A 17054-nucleotide genomic window follows, 5' to 3' on the forward strand; every position below is an offset into this window, starting at 1 on the left:
GTTATGTGGCGTTTTGCAGATTCTATATAACTCTTTAGAGTTGCATAGTATTCTACTGTGAGTATGTACCATAGTTTGGTTATCCATTCTTCTGTTGATGGGTACCTAAGTTGTTTCCATCTTTTGGCTGTTGTAAATAGTGCTGTGATGAACATGAGAGTGTATGTATCTGTTGTCCTGGCTCTCACTTTTTAGGATATATATCTAGTAATGGAATTGCTGGGTCAAATGCTATTTCTAATTCCAGCTTTTTAAGGAATCGCCATACTGCTTTCCACAGGGGTTGCATCATTTTACAGTCCCACCACCAGTGTATGAAAGTCCCAGTCTTTCCACATCCTGGCCAGCATTTATTTTCTGTCTTGTTGAACTTTGACATTAGTGCCTGGAGTGAGATGGTATCTCATTGTTGTTTTGATTTTCATCTCTCTGATGGCTAATGATCATAAGCATTGCTTCATGTATTTGCTGGCCACCTGAATATCCTCTTTGGTGAAGTATCTATTCATGCCTTTGGTGAAGTATCTATTCATGCCTTCTGCCCATTCTTTATTTAGATTGTTAATCTTTTTGTTGTTGAAATGTTGGAGTTTTCTATAAATTTTAGAGATAAATCTCTTGTCAGATATATTATTGTCAAATATTTTTTCCCAATCTGTAGGTTCTCTTTTCATTCTTTTGGAGAAGTTTTTTGAAGCATATAAAAATTTAATTTTCAGAAGGTCCCATTCATCTAGTTTATCTTTTGCTGTTTGTGCATTTTGGGTTATGCCTGAAAGTCTATTTATGCCATAAATCAGGGCCCCTAAATTTGCCCCTATTTTTTCCTTGAGGAATTTTATAGTTTTAGGGTTTACATTTAAGTCTTTGCTCCATTTGGAGTTAGTTTTTGTGTATGGTGTGAGGTACAGGTCTTGTTTCATTTTTCTGCAAGTGAATATCCAATTTTGCCAGCACCATTTGTTAAAGAGACTATCTCTTCCCCTTTTAATGGATTTCAGTCCTTTGTCAAAGATGGATCTATTTCTGGGTTCTCAATTCTATTTCACTTGTCTCTGTGTCTGTCATTGTACTAGTAACAGGCTGTTTTGACTACTGTAGCTTTTGAGATCTGAGAATGTGAAACCTCCTACTTTGTTTTTCTTCTTCAACAATGCTTTGCTTATTCAAGGTCTCTTTCCTTTCCACATAAAATTACTGATTTGTTTTTCCATATCTTTAAAGAATGCTGATGGGATCTGGGCTTGGATTGCATTGAATGTATAGATTACTTTGAGTAGTACTGATGTTTTCACAATATTCAATCTTCCTATTTACAAGCATGGCATGTTCTTCCATTCATGTAAATCTCTTATGGGTTCTTGAAAAAGTGATTTGTAGTTTTCTTTGTACAGGTTTTTTGTGTTCCTAGTGAGATTTATTCCCAAGAATTTTATTGTTTGATTGATTGATTTTTGGTAACCATACTTCCATAGTGATACTTCCTCAGAAACCCAAGGAGGGGTCGCTATAAGTCAGGTGTGACTCAATGGCACATAACAACAACAACATTGTAAATGGTATTAATTTCCTTATGTCTTTTTCAGCAATCTCTTTGCTGGTGTAGAGGAATCCACCTGATTTTTGGATGTTGATCTTTGTCCTGCTATTATGCTAAATCTCTCAATTAGTTCCAGTAGTTTTTGTGATGAGTCTCTTGGGTTTTCTATGCATATATCATCAGCAAATAGAGATAGTTTGACTTCTTCCTTACCAATTTGGATGCCTTTGATTTCACTTTCTTGCCTTATTGCCCTAGCTAGGACTTCTGGTAGTGTAGTGCCTAAGGCACTTGACTGCTAACCATAAGGCTGGTGGTTCAGACCCACCAGCCACTCCTCAGAAGGAAAGTCAGGCAATCTACTTCTGCAGTGATATTGCCTTGGAAACCCAAGGAGGGGTCGCTATGAGTTGGGTCCAACTCAACAGCACATAACAACAACAACAACAATAACAGAACTTCCAACACAATGTTGAATAGAAGTGGTGATAGCGGGCATTCTTGTCTGGTTCCTATTTGCAAGGAGAATAGTTTCAGTCTCCCTCTATTGAGAATAATGTTGGCTGTTGGTTTTGCATATATGCCCTTTATTATGTTGAGGAATGTCCCTTCTATTCCTATTTTGCTGAGAGTTATGATCAAGCATGGATCTTGAATTTTATCAAATACCTTTTCTGGATCGATTGATATGATCATGTGGTTCCTTTCCTTTGTTTTATTTGTGTGATTCATGACATCGAGTGTTCAGAAACACAATCAATTCTTATAAAAACTTTTAATTCATTGTTTGTCACAGAGGAGGCCCTTACTTAATAAAAGGTATTCTATTGCTATAATATACTTAAATGAATTTCCTCAAGGTTTAATTAGTGTGATTTTTCTGTGAACACTTACTGATGCCTGGTATTTCTTGGTTTCTCTGATGACTGCTACTTGACTAAAAACAATCCTTTGAGTAATGATACAAAGTGATGAATAAATAGATGAAACAATAGACAGATAGACTTGGACTCACTTTACATCCTTATACATTTGTAAGTGACTTGCATTTTAGCATTTAACTAGGCATTTGCAACTGATAAGGACTGAATCAATAGCTTTGCCTATACTTCCTATATTGTATAAGCATTGTTACCCTTTATTGTGGATTCACTTAAAAGTGGCTTAATGCTAACTGTCCAGTAGTAATTTCTTGTCATGAAGGTCTTACGGACCAATAGCACATTTGAGAGTCCCTGCACACTTTTAAATTATAATCCCACTGACACCAGGGGCCTTTGCCTATTGAGGTTAGCCCTGCCAAGTTCTTGTGTTCTACTCTTCAAGAATGACCCAGGAGGCTCAGACTTTCCACATGAACAAAGCTTTATTGTGATAAATTAGCTGACTAGTGGAGATAAAGAGGGCCCAATCAACGTTAGCATTTGTCTCCCTGAACAAAGGATTTGCTGGGGTTTATAAAGGGTCTTGAGCAGGAAAAGAAAAGAGGTGGGGTTATGAAAGATGTGTAAGCAGAAAGCAGCTCAAGATGGAATCTGCCATTGAAGAGTGTTGGGTTCACTCATCAAGTCTTAGGCTGGGACGTCATGCATGAGCTGTTCCTCATGGTACCAGTTAGATTCCTATTTTTGTTGTTGTTATGTGCCATGGAGTCGGACCCAACTCACAGAAACCCCTCCTTGGGTTTCTGGGGAACTATCACTACAGAAGTAGATTTCCCAACCTTCCTTCCAAGGAATGGCTGGTGGGTTTGAACCACCAGGCTTCTAATTAGCAGTCAAGTGCCTTAGGCACTACGCTACCAGAGCTCCTGGTTAGATTCCTGGTAGGCACTTTTGCCTCAATTCTGCCTCTCCAGGAAAGTCATGTAACGGTTATCTTACAGCAATATGTACATTCTTAGGGGACTCGATCAAACTTGTTTGGCTGAAAAACACCTTACAAGGAAGTGAAATTCGGAACTGAGTGGATTCTTTGTTCCTTTTCTTTCAGTTAGGTTTGGTTAGTCTTTCAATTTTGTAATTGGGCTTTCGACTTTCATATAACCCATTGGGACCTGCTGTTTCCTATCTGTCTCATTCCCCCCTGAGAGATTTCATACTCATAATTATTTATGGGGAACATGGGCAGAGGGCTCTTCTTCTATAGCTTCTTCATGCTTGCACAGGGGTGTCAACTGGTCTAACAAGAGTAGAATCTCTCACTGTCTGCTCTAATCATCTATACTAGTAGGTGTGTTACCTTCTGGGTATGGGTTTAAACCCTCGCATCATTATTAGCTTAACTTGAAATTGCTGTATGGAGTACTGCCTAAGGCATGTGACTGCTGACCAGAAGGCTGGTGGTTGAAACTCACTAGCCACTCCTCAGAAGGAAGGTTGGGCAATCTACTTCCATAGTGATACTACCTCAGAAACCCAAGGAGGGGTCGCTATGAGTCGGGTCCGACTCGAGAGCAGTGACTGAGAGGACATAAACTGTGCTAGAAATTTAATCAGGCAGAGACCAAATAGTAGTAGAAGTTAAATGTCCACCATGGACTCTTAGAAGAGTAAAAATTAGGTGAGAGGAGAAGTTAATCACTGGTCTGATGGAGAAGGAAGTCTGGCTCTAATTGGAACATACTCATACTCAACAGTTGTTTAGGTTAGTACCTGTGGTGTATACCTTGGTGAGTCAGACAAGGGAATAAACTTCCCATTGCCCTAGGGTGAATGGGCTAGAGAAGTGGAGAAGTAGTATGGACAAGGGGCTGGGCATCCTTAGTTAAGACCTATACCAACACAGGCAAAGACACCATTTCCCAGGAAGATTTCCCTTGAGACAAAAGGCAAGCAGTATCAATAAAAGCAAAATAGCAAACAATATTCTTTTTAGAGAAGGAAGATTAGACATTACTTATCTCTGATCCCTTTTCCTCTTCTACAGGAACTTCAAGACCTTTACAGACTTGCAGGTGTATTGATGCTCTTAAGTAAATGTGTCTCCCTCAGGCTGAGTATCTTGTGGTACATAAGGTTTTACTCCTGAGTTATGTACCCAGGGGGTTACTCCTTTTAGTTTCACTGCAGTAGGTCTTATAAGGACAACCTGGAAGGGCCCGGTCCATTTTCTTTGGAAATGACTCTCTGGTGTGCTCTTTCTCCAGTTTTTAAGAGCACTAAGTCTCCTGGTTCATAGGCATGACAATTTCCCTTGTTGGGGGAAGGTAATACTCTATTTCCATATTCTCAGAAGTCTTTCTGACCTGCCCTAGGTTAATTAAATGCTTTAGTTGTTAGTTTAGTTCTAGATCAACAAGGGGATCTGTAGTTAAGAAGGGGCACCCATATAACATCTCATAAGGGCTGAGTTTTAAGTCACTCCTGGGGCTGATCTTACTTGCAGTATTGCAGTTGGGAGCATTTTTATCTAGGAGTCTTGTGTCTCTTAACAGAGCTTTGCAAGTGTCCTTTTCAAGGTTAGGTCCATCTTTTCTACTTTTCCTAAGGATGCCAAGCAGAGTATAATTTGTAGTATATTCCAAGGGCACTAGAAAGGTTTTGGGTTATTTTGGCCACAAATTCTGGACTATTAGCTGATTGTAAGGACAGAGGGAGCCCAAACTTAGAAAATATTTCCTTTAATAGGGCCTCTACTACCTCTGTGGCATTCTCTGTTCTAGCAGGAAAAGCCTCTATCCATCCAGTAAAGGTGTCTACAAATACTTAAAGGTACTTAAATCCTTGTTTAGGGGGTAATACTGTGAAATCAACTTGCCAGTCTTCTCCCAGACATACCTTCCTATGCTGTACTGAGCAAACTAGCAAGGGAGCTACTGGAAGGGACTGAGGATTATTTCTTTGGCAGGTCTCACAGCCTCTTACTACTTGCTTAATTACTTTATATAGATTACTTTAACAGAAGTGGGGCTTGAGGTGAAGGGTATCCTAGATTCCTTTAACTACCTTACACTGAACAGATTCAGGGACAAAGGCAACCCCTTTTCTATTTGCTAGCCATCTACTAGGGCCAAATGTGAATCCTTCTCTTTCTGCTTCTCTTTTAGCCCTGTTCAAATACTCAGGGGATTCTGGTAAGGAGCAATAGGGAGTCAGGGTTAATGCTTTTTTCTGTTCTTAGGCTCGTAGTAGCCTGTTTGGCTGTTGCATCTGCCTTATTATTTCCTAAAGTGACATGACTGTCACTCTTCTGATGTCCTTTGCAGTGAATGACTGCAATGTGTTTGAGAAAGTAAATGGCCTCCAATAATTCTAGTATCAGGTCTTTACATCTCCAAGGTGAGGTTTGTGCTGAAGCATTCCTCTTTCCATATGCAGCATGTGCATGTAAGATTAAATAGGAAAATTTGGAGTCCATATTAATATTTTATGAGCATCCCTTCTTTTAGTTGTAGAGTTTATATTAGAGCAATTAATTCTGCCTTCTGTGTTGAGGTGCCTGGTGGGGGACCTTTAGCGTCTATGACCCAAGTTAAGCTAACAACCACATATTTTAGTCTCTGGACTCCTTGGTAAATAAAGCTACTTCTGTCAGTAAACCATTCTTCATCTGCATTATCCAAAGGATCTCTCAGATATTGGGTTGGCTGAAATAAACTTCCTCAGTGGTCTCTACACAGTTGTGTTTTAACCGGGAAAAAAAAAAAACAAAAACTCACTGCCACCCATTAGGATCCGACTCATAGCAATCTCTTCTTGGGTTTCTGAGGCTTTATCACTATAGAAATAGATTGCCCAACCTTCCTTCTGAGGAGTGGCTGGTGGGTTTGAACCACCAGCCTTCTGGTTAGCCTACAGGATATTACTGTTGGCAGGAGATTGGCTGGATTTAGGGTTTTGCAAGCATTTATGGTTAATTTCCTGAGTATCTGATACAATACCTTGATATTGGTGATCCCTTCTTTGACAATAAGTGCCCTCTCTTCACCTCTGTGACAGTATGAACTTGGTGAGTTGTAAGGACTTCAGAAGGTTGTTCTAGTGTTAGTTTTGAGGCTTCTTTTACTAATGGGTTTGTGGCTGCTACCACTTGCAGGCATGCTAGCCAACCTAGAGTAACTGGGTCCAATTGTTTTGAAAACTAGGCCACCATATTAAGTAATATGCCAGTCTAGTAAATGGCCCCACATTTTGAGTTGCTGTTGCTGTTGTTGTTAGGTGCTGTCAAGTCAGCTCTGACTCATAGTGACCCTATGTACAATAGAACAAAACATAACCAATCCTGTGCCAACCTCACAATCCTGGCTATAGCTGAGCCCATTGTTGCAGCCACTGTGTCAGTCCATCCTGTTGAGGGTCTTCTCCTTTCTCTCAGACTTTCCATTTTACCAAGTATGATATGCTTAGGTAGGGAATGGTCCTTTCTGACAATATGACCAAAGTAGGTCAGATGAAGTCTGGGCATTCTCGCTTCCAAAGAGTATTCTGGCTGCATTTCTTCCACAACAGATCAGGTCATTCTTCTGGAAATTCATGGTACATTCAGTATTCTTTGCCAACACAACTCAAAAGCATCAAGTCTCTTTCAGTCTTCCTTATTCATGGTCCAGCTCTCACATGCATATGAGGTGATTGAAAATTCTATGGCTTGGGTTAGGCACACCTTAGTTTTCAAAAAGATATCTTTCCTCTTCAGCACTTTAAAGAGGTCTTTTGCAGCAGATTTGCCCAGACCAATACATCGTCTGATGTCTTGCTTCCACTGGTATTGATTGTGGCACCAAATAATATGAAATCTTTGATACCTTAAATCTTTTCTCCATTTATCATGATGCTATGTATTGGTCCAGTTGTGAGGATGTTTGTTTTATTTATGTAGAGATGTACCACAGATTGTTGTTTTTAATCTTCATCAGTCAAGTGCTTCCAATCATCCTCACTTTCAGCAAGCAAAGTTGTGTCATCTGCACATCACAGGTTGTTAATGAGTTCTCCTCCAATCCTGCCAGATACCATGCTCTTCTTCATATAATCCAGCTTCTGGGATTTTTTACTCACCATATGCATTGAATAGGTATGGCAAAAGGATACAATCCTGACACACTCACTTCCTGGTTTTAAATCATGCAGTACCTGTTGTTCTGTTCAAAGGATAGCCTCCTGGTCTATGTACAGGTTTCTCATGAGCACAATGAAGTGTTCTGGAATTCCCATTCTTCTCAATGTTATCCATAATTTGTTATGATCCACACAATAAAATGCTTTTGCATAGTCAATAAAACACACGTAATCATCTTTCTGGTGTTCTTTGCTTTCAGCCAAGATCCATCTGACATGACAATGATATCCCTCATTCCATGTCCTTTTCTGAATTCAGCTTGCACTTCTGGAAGTTGTTAGTATACTGCTGCAACCATTTTTGAGTTATGTTCAGCAAAATTTTACTTGCATGTGATATTAATGATCTTGTTCAATAATTTCCACATTCTGTGGGATCATCTTTCTTTGAAATCGGTACAAATATGGATCTCCTCCAGTCAGTTGGCCAGGTACCTGTCTCCCAAATTTCTTGGCCTAGATGAATGAGTGCCTCCAGCATGGCATCCTTTTGTTGCAACATCCCAATGGGTATTTGTCAATTCTTGGAGCCTTCTTTTTCACCAGTTCCCTTAGTACAGTTTCAATTTCTTCCTTCAACATCATTTGTTCTTGATTATATGCCACCTCCTGAAATGGATGAACATCAACCAATTCTTTTTGGTACAGTGATTCTGTGTATTTTTTTCTTCTTTTGATGTTTCCTGTGTCATTCAATATTTTGCCCATAAAAATCTTTCAATACTGCACCTTGAGGCTTGAAGTTTTTCTTCAGTTCTTTCAGCTTGAGAAATGCCAAACATGTTATTTTCTTCTGGTTTTCTAACTCCAGGTCCTTGGACATTTCATTCTAATAATTGACTTTGTCTTCTTGAGCTGTTCTTTGATATATGTTCAGCTCTTTTATCTTGTCATTTCTTCCATTTGCTTTAGCTACTCCCTGTTCTGCTAGCATAGTCCCTAAGGCACTTGACTGCTAACCAGAAGGCTGGCAGTTCAAACCCACCAGCCACTCCTGGAAGGAAGATTGGGCAATCTACTTTCACAGTGATACTTCCTCGGAAACCCAAGGAGGGGTCTCTATGAGTCGGGGCTGACTCGACGGTACATCACAACAACAACAACAACTCCCTGTTCAAGGGCAAGTTTCAGAGTCTTTTAGGACATCCAGTTTGGTCTTTTTTTTTTTTTTTCTTCCTTTCCTATCTTTTCAATGACCTTTTAATTTCTTCTGGGATTATGCTCTTGAAATCATCCTGTAATTCCTCTGGTTTTCAGCCATTGGTGTTCAATGCACCAAATCTATTCTATAGATGGTTTCTAAATTCAGGATAGGTTATAATCAAGGTCATATTTTGGCTCTCATGGACTTGTTTTAATTGTCTTCAGGTTCAACTTCAAGTTGCATATGAGCAGTTGGTGGTCTGTTCCACAGACAGCTCTTGGCCTTGTTTTGGCTGAATATACTGAGTTTCTCCATTGCCTTTTTCCACAGATGTTGTCAATCTGATTCCTGTGTACTCCATCTGGTGAATTCCACATGTGTAGCCACCATTTATATTGTTGACAAAAGTTATTTACAATGAATAAGTTGTTTGCCTTGCAAATTGTGTCATGTGATCTCCAGTGTTATTTCTATCACCAAGGCCATATTTTCAACTACTGGTGATTCATCTTTGTTTCCAACTTTGCATTCTAATCACCAGTGATAATCAACTTGTCTGGATTGTGTGTATGGTCAATTTGAGACTTCAGAAGTTGGTAAAAATTTTCAAATTCCTCATCTTTGGCTTTGGTGGTTGGTGCATAAATTTGAATAATAGTAGAATTAACTGGTCTTCTTTGTAGTTGTATAGATATTATCCTATCACTGACAGCATGGTACTTCAGGATAGATCTTGAAACATTCTTTGTGACAAACAATGCCCTGTCATTCATCTACAATTTGTCATTTTCAGCATAGTAGATCATATGGTTGTCTTATTGAAAATGGCCAAATCCTGTCTATTTCAGCTCACTAATGCCTAGGACATCATCAATCTTCATGTGTTCCATTTCATTTTTTACAACTTCCTATATTCTTAGATTCATACTTCATACATCCCATGTTCTGATTACCAATAGATGTTTGCAGCTGTTTCTTCTTATTTTGAGTCATGCCATATCAGCAAATGGAGGTTCCAAAAGGCTCATTTTAAGGCTGGCAGAGGAATAACACTAACCAATCCCAATAACAGACTTCTACACAACTTATTGGTATGGTTCCATCTAGTAATGTTGGGAGTTACAAAGACTTGGCTAGAAAAGCTATACCAAGTAATTTACCACACCACATTTGGCCAATGGAAACTTAGGAATAGCAATGAAACACTGTCTGATATATTACTGGAAAACTTTATGAATATCCCTGAAACACTGTCTGATATTGTGCTGAAAGATGAGACCCTCAGGCTGAAAGGCACTCAAAATATGAATGCGGAAGTGCTGCCTCATCAAAGTAAAGTAAATTAATGGCATGGATGAAGTAAAACTTTTGGGACTTCCATTTGATGATGGGACATAACTCAAAATGGGGAGAAACAGCTTCAAATATTCATTAATAATTGGAACATGGAATGAACAGTGTATGAATCTAGGAAAATTAGAAGTGGTCAAAAGTGAAATGGAATGTATAAAGATCAATATCCTAGGCATTAGTGAGCTGAAATGGATTGGTTTTGGCCACTGTGAATCAGACAATCATATGGTCTACTATACTGTGAATGACAAATTGAAGAGTAATGGTATTTCATTCCTCATCAAAAAGAATGTTTCAAGAACTATCCTAAAGTCATGCTGTCAATGGCAAGGTACTATCCATTCTCCTACAAGGAAGACCAGTTACTACTATTATTCAAATATATGCATCAACCACTAAAGCCAAAGCAAAAGAAATTGAAGACTTTTACCAACTTGTGAAGTCTGAATTTGATCAAATATGCAATAAATATGTATTGATTATTAGTGGTGACTAGAATGTAAAAATTGGAAACAAAGAAGAATCATTGGTTGTTTGAAAATGGTGAAAATGTGGTCTTGGTGACAGAAATGATGCCAGAGATCTCATCATAGAATTTTACAAGGCCAATGACTTATTCATTGCAAATGCATTTTTTCAACAAAATAAAAGGCAGCTGTGCACATGAACTTCTCCAGATAGAATACACAAGAAAAGTATTGACTACATCTGTGGAAAAAGGCTATGGAGAAGTTCAATATTTTCAGCCAAAACAAGGTCAGAAGCTGACTATGGAACAGACCATCAATTTCTCACATCCAAGTTAAAGTTGAAGGTGAGCAGAAGTCCATAAGAGCCAAAAGATGACCTTGATTATATCCCACCTGAATTTGGAGACCATCTAAAGAACATATTTGACTCACTGAACACCAATGAGAAAACCAGATGATTTATGGGATGACATCAAAAACATCATACACGAACAATGCAAAATGTCATGAAAAAGACAGGAAAAGAAGAAAAGATCAAAATGGATGTCAGAAGAGACTCTGAAACTTATCCTTGAACATTTGGAAGGAAGGTTGGGCAACATACTTCCGTAGTGATACCACCTCCGAAACACAAGGAGGGGGTCACTATGAGTCGATGGCAGTCCTTGAACATAGCATAACTAATGTGAATGGAGGAAATGCTGAAATAAAAGAGTTGAAAAGAAGACTATGAACAACAGATTGAGAAGACAATGTAAAGTATTATAATGAAATGTGCAAAGACCTGGAATTAAAAAACCAAAATGGAAGAACATGTTCAGCATTTCTCAAGCTAAAAGAACTGAAGAAAAAATTAAAGATTCAAGTTACAAAACTGAAGGATTTTATGGGCAAAATATTGAATGATGCAGGAAGCTATCAAATGATGGCAAGAAAACAGTTACTGTACCAAAAAGAATTGGTCAATGACCAACTATTTCAAGAAGTGGCATATGATCAAGAATCAATGGTATTAAAGAAGGAAGTCAAAGCTGCACTGAAGCAACTGATGAAAAACAAGGCTCCAGGAATTAACAAAATACTCATTGAGATGTTTCAACAAATAGATGCCACACTGGAGGTACTTACTTGTCTATGCCAAGTAATTTGCAAGACAGCTACCTGGCCAACTGACTGGAAGAGATCCACATTTGTGCCCATTCCAAAGAAAGGTGATCCAACATAAAGTGGAAATTATAGAGCAATATCACTAATATCACATGCAAATTGCTGAAGATAATTCAAAAACAGTTGCAGCAGTATATTGACAAGGAGTTTCCAGAAATACAAGCTGGATTCAGAAGAGGATGTGAAACAAGGGATATCATTGCTGATGTCAGATGGATCTTTGGCTGAAATCAAAGAGTACCAGAAAGATGTTTAGTTGTGCTTTATTGACTATGCAAAGACATTTGACTGTGTGGATCATAATAAATTTTGGATAACATTGTGAAGAATCGGAACTCCAGAACACTTAATTGTGTTCATGAGGAGACTATACATAGAAAAGGAGGCTGTCATTTAAACAGAACAAGGAGATATTGCATGTTTTAAAATCAGGAAGGGTGTGTGTCAGGGTTGTATCCTTTCAACAGAGTCATTCAATCTGCATGCTGAGCAAATAATCCCAGAAGCAGGACTATATGAAGAACATGGCACCAGAATTGAAGGAAGACTCATTAAAAATCTGCAATATGCACATGACATAACTTTGCTTGGTGAAAGTGAAGATGACTTGAAGCACTTACTGATGAAGATTAAAGACTACAGTATGCAGTATGCATTACATTTCAACACAAAGAAAGCAAAATCCTCACAACTGGGCCAATAAGCAGCATCACGATAAATGGAGAAAAGATTGAAGGAGTCAAAGATTTCATAATTGGTGCCACAATCAACACCAAAGGAAGCAGCAGTCAGGGAATCAGATGAAGTATTTCATTGGCCAAATCTGCTGCAAAGGACTTCTTTAAAGTGTTGAAGATCAAAGATGTCACTTTGAAGACTAAGTTTCACACAACTGAAGCTGTGGTATTTTCTACCACCTCATATGCATGTAGAAGCTGGACAATGAATAACTAAGACTGAGGAAGAGTAGATGCCTTTCAATGGTCGGGTTCACAAAGAATACTGAAAATACCATTGCCAGAAGAATGAACGATTATGTCCAGAAGAACTGCAGCTGGAATGCTCTTTGGAAGTGAGAATGGCCAGATTTCATCTCACCTACTTTGGTCATGTTGTCAGAAGGGAGAAGAATATCATGCTTGGTAAAGTGTAAGTTCAGAGAAAAAGGGGAAAACCCTCAAAAGGATGGATTGACACACTGGCTGCAACAGTAAACTCAAGTATAGCAAGAATTGTGAGGATGTTGCACAACCAGTCCCTATTTCATTGTGTTGTACATAGAGTTGCTATGAGTCAGAGCCAACATGATAGCAACTAACACAACAACTGGGATATCTGGCCTTTCTTGGTTTAAAAGCATGATTGTATTTCTGTCATAATCTTCCTTTGTCTCACTAGCTAGTAGCTAGTCATCAAGATATTGAAGCAATATGCTTTCTGGCAAATATAGCCCTCCCACTTCTTTAAACAATGCAATCCCAAATAAATGAGGGGAATCTTGAAAACTTTGAGACAACCTTGCCCATGTGTATTGGGTAGCTTCTGGGGAACTGGGGTCTTTCCACTCAAAGGCAAAAAGATATTGGTAGTCTGGGTGTGGTGATATACGAAAAAAAAGAAAGAAAGAAAGAAAAAAAGAACTTTAAATCTAGAACTGTAAAATATTATTTCCAGGAATGTGATTTAAAAGGGTGTAAGGACTGAGAACTATAGGATGTATAGGAACTATGGCTTCATTGAAAGCTCTACAGTCTTGAACAAACTTTTAACCCTCATCTGCCTTCCTGACCAGGAGAATAGGGGTATTACATGGAAATGGACAGGTCCACATTAGTCCATGATTTAAATAACTTTTTAACACTTGTTTTATTCCCTTCTAAGCTTCTGGCTTCAAAGGATATTCTCTTCTCCAAGGGTAAGGTGAGTCTAGTGTTAACTTTATAAGCACGAGTTCTGCATTCTTAGCTTTCCCAAGGGTGGTGGTATTCCATCATCTCCTGTTTCCATTATTTTCTTATCAAAACTTACAAAAGTACCCAATTTAGTAAGTAAATCTCTTTCTAGCAAGAGGATAAAGTATACAGGGACATAAAGAAAGGAGTGGCTTAAAATGCTAAGCCCTATATAACAATTAAGGGGTAAAGTGAATTTTCTTACCTTAGGGTTCCTGTCAACCATAGTAACTGTGCCATTGCGGTCAGAGTCAGCCATGAGTTTGGATCAGGAGAGAGTAGGCATCTCTCATGTCTAATAGGAAAATGTTGATGATAACCTGAAGTTCTGCTGGAGTGATGTCAATTGCTGCGTGTCTGGGAGCTGGGTGATCCTCTAGGCCTCATCAATCAGAGCACTCAGCTCCACCTTACAGGGAGAGCTTGCCTAGGAGAGGTCTCGGAGACTCTTTGCCAGGTGTCCTGCTTCTGGCTGCTCTAGGCAGTCCTTCTTCCAGTGACCCTCCTTCTAGTAGTACCTACCCTGGTTTGGCCCCAGATTTGGTGGTTGCCATGTCATACCCAACAACCTAAATCTTCTTGGCCCCTGTGGGTTACCTCAAGGTGGTCTATGTAGGACTACTGCAAGCATTTAGGCATTTGCAGCAGTCATCAATTGGTTACCCATCTTCTTTTCTTCTTCCCCTCTTCTTTCTGGTCCTTATTATTAAAAACTTTAAAGGCCTCCTCTACCAGCCACAGGAAGCTCTGGTGGTGTAGTGCCTAAAGCATTTGACTGCAAACCAGAAGGCTGGCAGTTCAAACCCACCAGCCACTCCTCAGAAGGAAGGTTGGGCAATCTACTCCCATAGTGATACAGCCTCACAAACCCAAAGAGGGGTCGCTATGAATCACATCTGACTCCACGGCAATGGGTTTAGGTTACTAGCCACAGGGTAGGATTTTAGGTCATGCTTCTAGATTTTGGAGCTTCTTCCTGATATTAGGAATTAACTTGGAAATTGTGCCTTCTGTTTTGCAAAAAAAAAAAAAAAGATTTAATTTTAAAATGGAGTTATAAGAGATATTACCATTCTCAAGTCATTTTCTTGATTCCCCAGACTGCAGCCAGGTAGTGTGGCAGGAAAATAGAAATTTCTCTCTCTCTCTTTCTTTTTTTTTTCCCCAGCCCATCAAGGGCGAAAGCAGATCAGTGGTTTAGCAAACACCCTAAGGAAGAGTTTGCAAGAATACTGGCCCTGGTGCCCATGTTGGTACATTTCAGGACCTACAATCAAATATCCAAGACTTGGATGGAAACTTGGGAATGGGCATCAGTATGGAATTCAGTTCTCAGTTTGTCTCACCATCCTTGCTGATAGAAGCCACACAGTAGAGTTAGACTAGTTAAGTATCACAAAGATGAGAGTGTGGAGCCACGTGCAGGCAACTGATAGCAGGCATTGAGGGTAAGAGACATCTCCTTAGCCTTACACCAGGTCCAGGTCTTGGAAACATCTATACTGTAGATTAGAAGTTTGGTGTCACTGACAGGTGTCTTATCAGAAAGCAAAAGAAGAGAAAGAAATTTCCCTTATTCTCTCAAATATGTAGCCACAAATATGGCAATCTCAAAAGCTCACAGAAACAGCAAAATGGGCTAGTTATGGGGCAGGAGGTAAGGGAGACTCTAAAGAGACAGAGAATGAACTTCCCCAGAGCCTGGAACAAAAAAAGGAGAAAGAGGACTAAAAAAAAAGTGTTGGACAGACAGAAAGCCAAATGCTACCTTCATTGGACACCAGGGGGCGGTAAAGGTCAACTTTTAGGAGTTAGAAAGAAACAAAGAGATTTTAGGTCCTGGGCAAATTTGGGGTCTTTCCCTCATCACCTCTTGAGGACTAGGTCCTCTCAACAGAGGTCCCTCCCACAATCTTGATGATTAATCTCAATGGAGACTAGCAGCCCCATGAGCCAGAGGCACTTTGCTCATGCTGGTCTCTGGATTGACCATATCCAGACAAGCAACTTTTCATCCTTGCTGAGTCCTCAGGTGTCTGTTGCTGCTGCTTGCTACTTAATATAATGACCCAGAAAAAAAAAAGGGAAAGCTTAAGAGAACAAGGTTTGTTCATACAGAAACTGGGACCAAGAATAGAACTTGGGAGACCACTCACCAAGAAGAAGGATGCAGGACAAAGTGAGTCCTGGCAGCAGCTCACTTGTCTGCCAGGTCTTGTTAGTCTCCTGATCCGATATATGGAAACCCCAAGGACGTCTTATTCAGGTCTTGCTTTGGTTGCCAGAAAATCATAGCCCACCTGGGGCCTTTCCGTGTCTGGGCTTAGCCCTTGAGCCCCTTCCCCTCCACTGATCAAGAATGACCAGGAGTGGCTCATACTTTGCACATGAATAAGGCAATTAAGAAAAGGTAGCTCAAGGGTGGAGACAAAGAGAGAGGAAGCAAACACTTGTCTCTCTGAACAAAGGATTTGCTTGGGTTTATAAAGGGTTTTGAGCAGGAAAAGGAAAAGAGGTGGGTTTATGAAGGTTAGGTGTGCAGAGGAAGCTCAAGAGGTAATCCCTCCAAAAGGTTGTTGGGTTCTCTCCTCAAAGCTTAATCTGGGATTTCACACATGCACTGTTCCTCAGAGCCCTGGCTAGATTCCTACTAGGTACTTTTGCCTCGATATTGCCTTAGCATAGCAGTAATCTTACAGCACTGTGCACATGCTTGGATAGCTGGATCAAACTGCTGTGCTTGAAAAACATCTTACAAGTAGTATAGCACAGAATCGAGTGACTTTTTTTGTTCCTTTTCTTTCAGTTAGGCTCAGTTAGTCTTTCAATTTTCTAACTTGGCTTTCAGCTTTCATTTCACTCGTTGAGACCTGATATTTCCTTCCTATCTCACTACTGCCATCAGGTCCATTCCTACTCATAGCGACCCCCATGGGGTTTGCAGGGCTATAAACCTTTATGGAAGCAGACTGGCTCCTGCTTCACTCATTGAGTGGCTGATGGATTTGAACAGCCCACTGTTTGGTTAACATATCAATACCTTATCCACTGTTCCACCGGAGGTCCTTTTTAAATTAATCTATCCTGTAACACTTACAATGTCTTTTACCAAAATATTTTTAAACATAACCATGCTCTATTCCATACTCATTAAAGCAAAGTGGCATGGGGGAGGATGAGCAGGTATCATTATAGTGTAAAAGTGGTCCAAGGTGATTCTAACAGACAGCATCGAGAACCGCAAGTTAGAACTAGAGAAGAGAGATTATTTCAGAGAAGTGATAGAAAGTGTATAATACCTAATTAAGGTTTCCTCCATAATATGACAAAAAAAAAAAAATAGGATTTAAGGAATATATATATATATAT

The 17054-nt window shown here is 39.5% G+C and overlaps 1 protein-coding gene across 1 annotated transcript in view; it reads left to right on the plus strand.

Annotated features, from left to right (window-relative positions):
• Positions 1-17054, plus strand: part of TMPRSS15 (transmembrane serine protease 15) — a 288131-nt gene that overhangs the window by 262241 nt on the left and 8836 nt on the right. The gene's annotated exons all lie outside the window — the stretch shown is intronic.

The sequence above is a fragment of the Orycteropus afer genome, unplaced genomic scaffold (assembly GCF_000298275.1).
Source record: "Orycteropus afer afer isolate SDZICR_OR568_19922 unplaced genomic scaffold, OryAfe1.0 scaffold00022, whole genome shotgun sequence".
NCBI lineage: Eukaryota > Metazoa > Chordata > Mammalia > Tubulidentata > Orycteropodidae > Orycteropus > Orycteropus afer.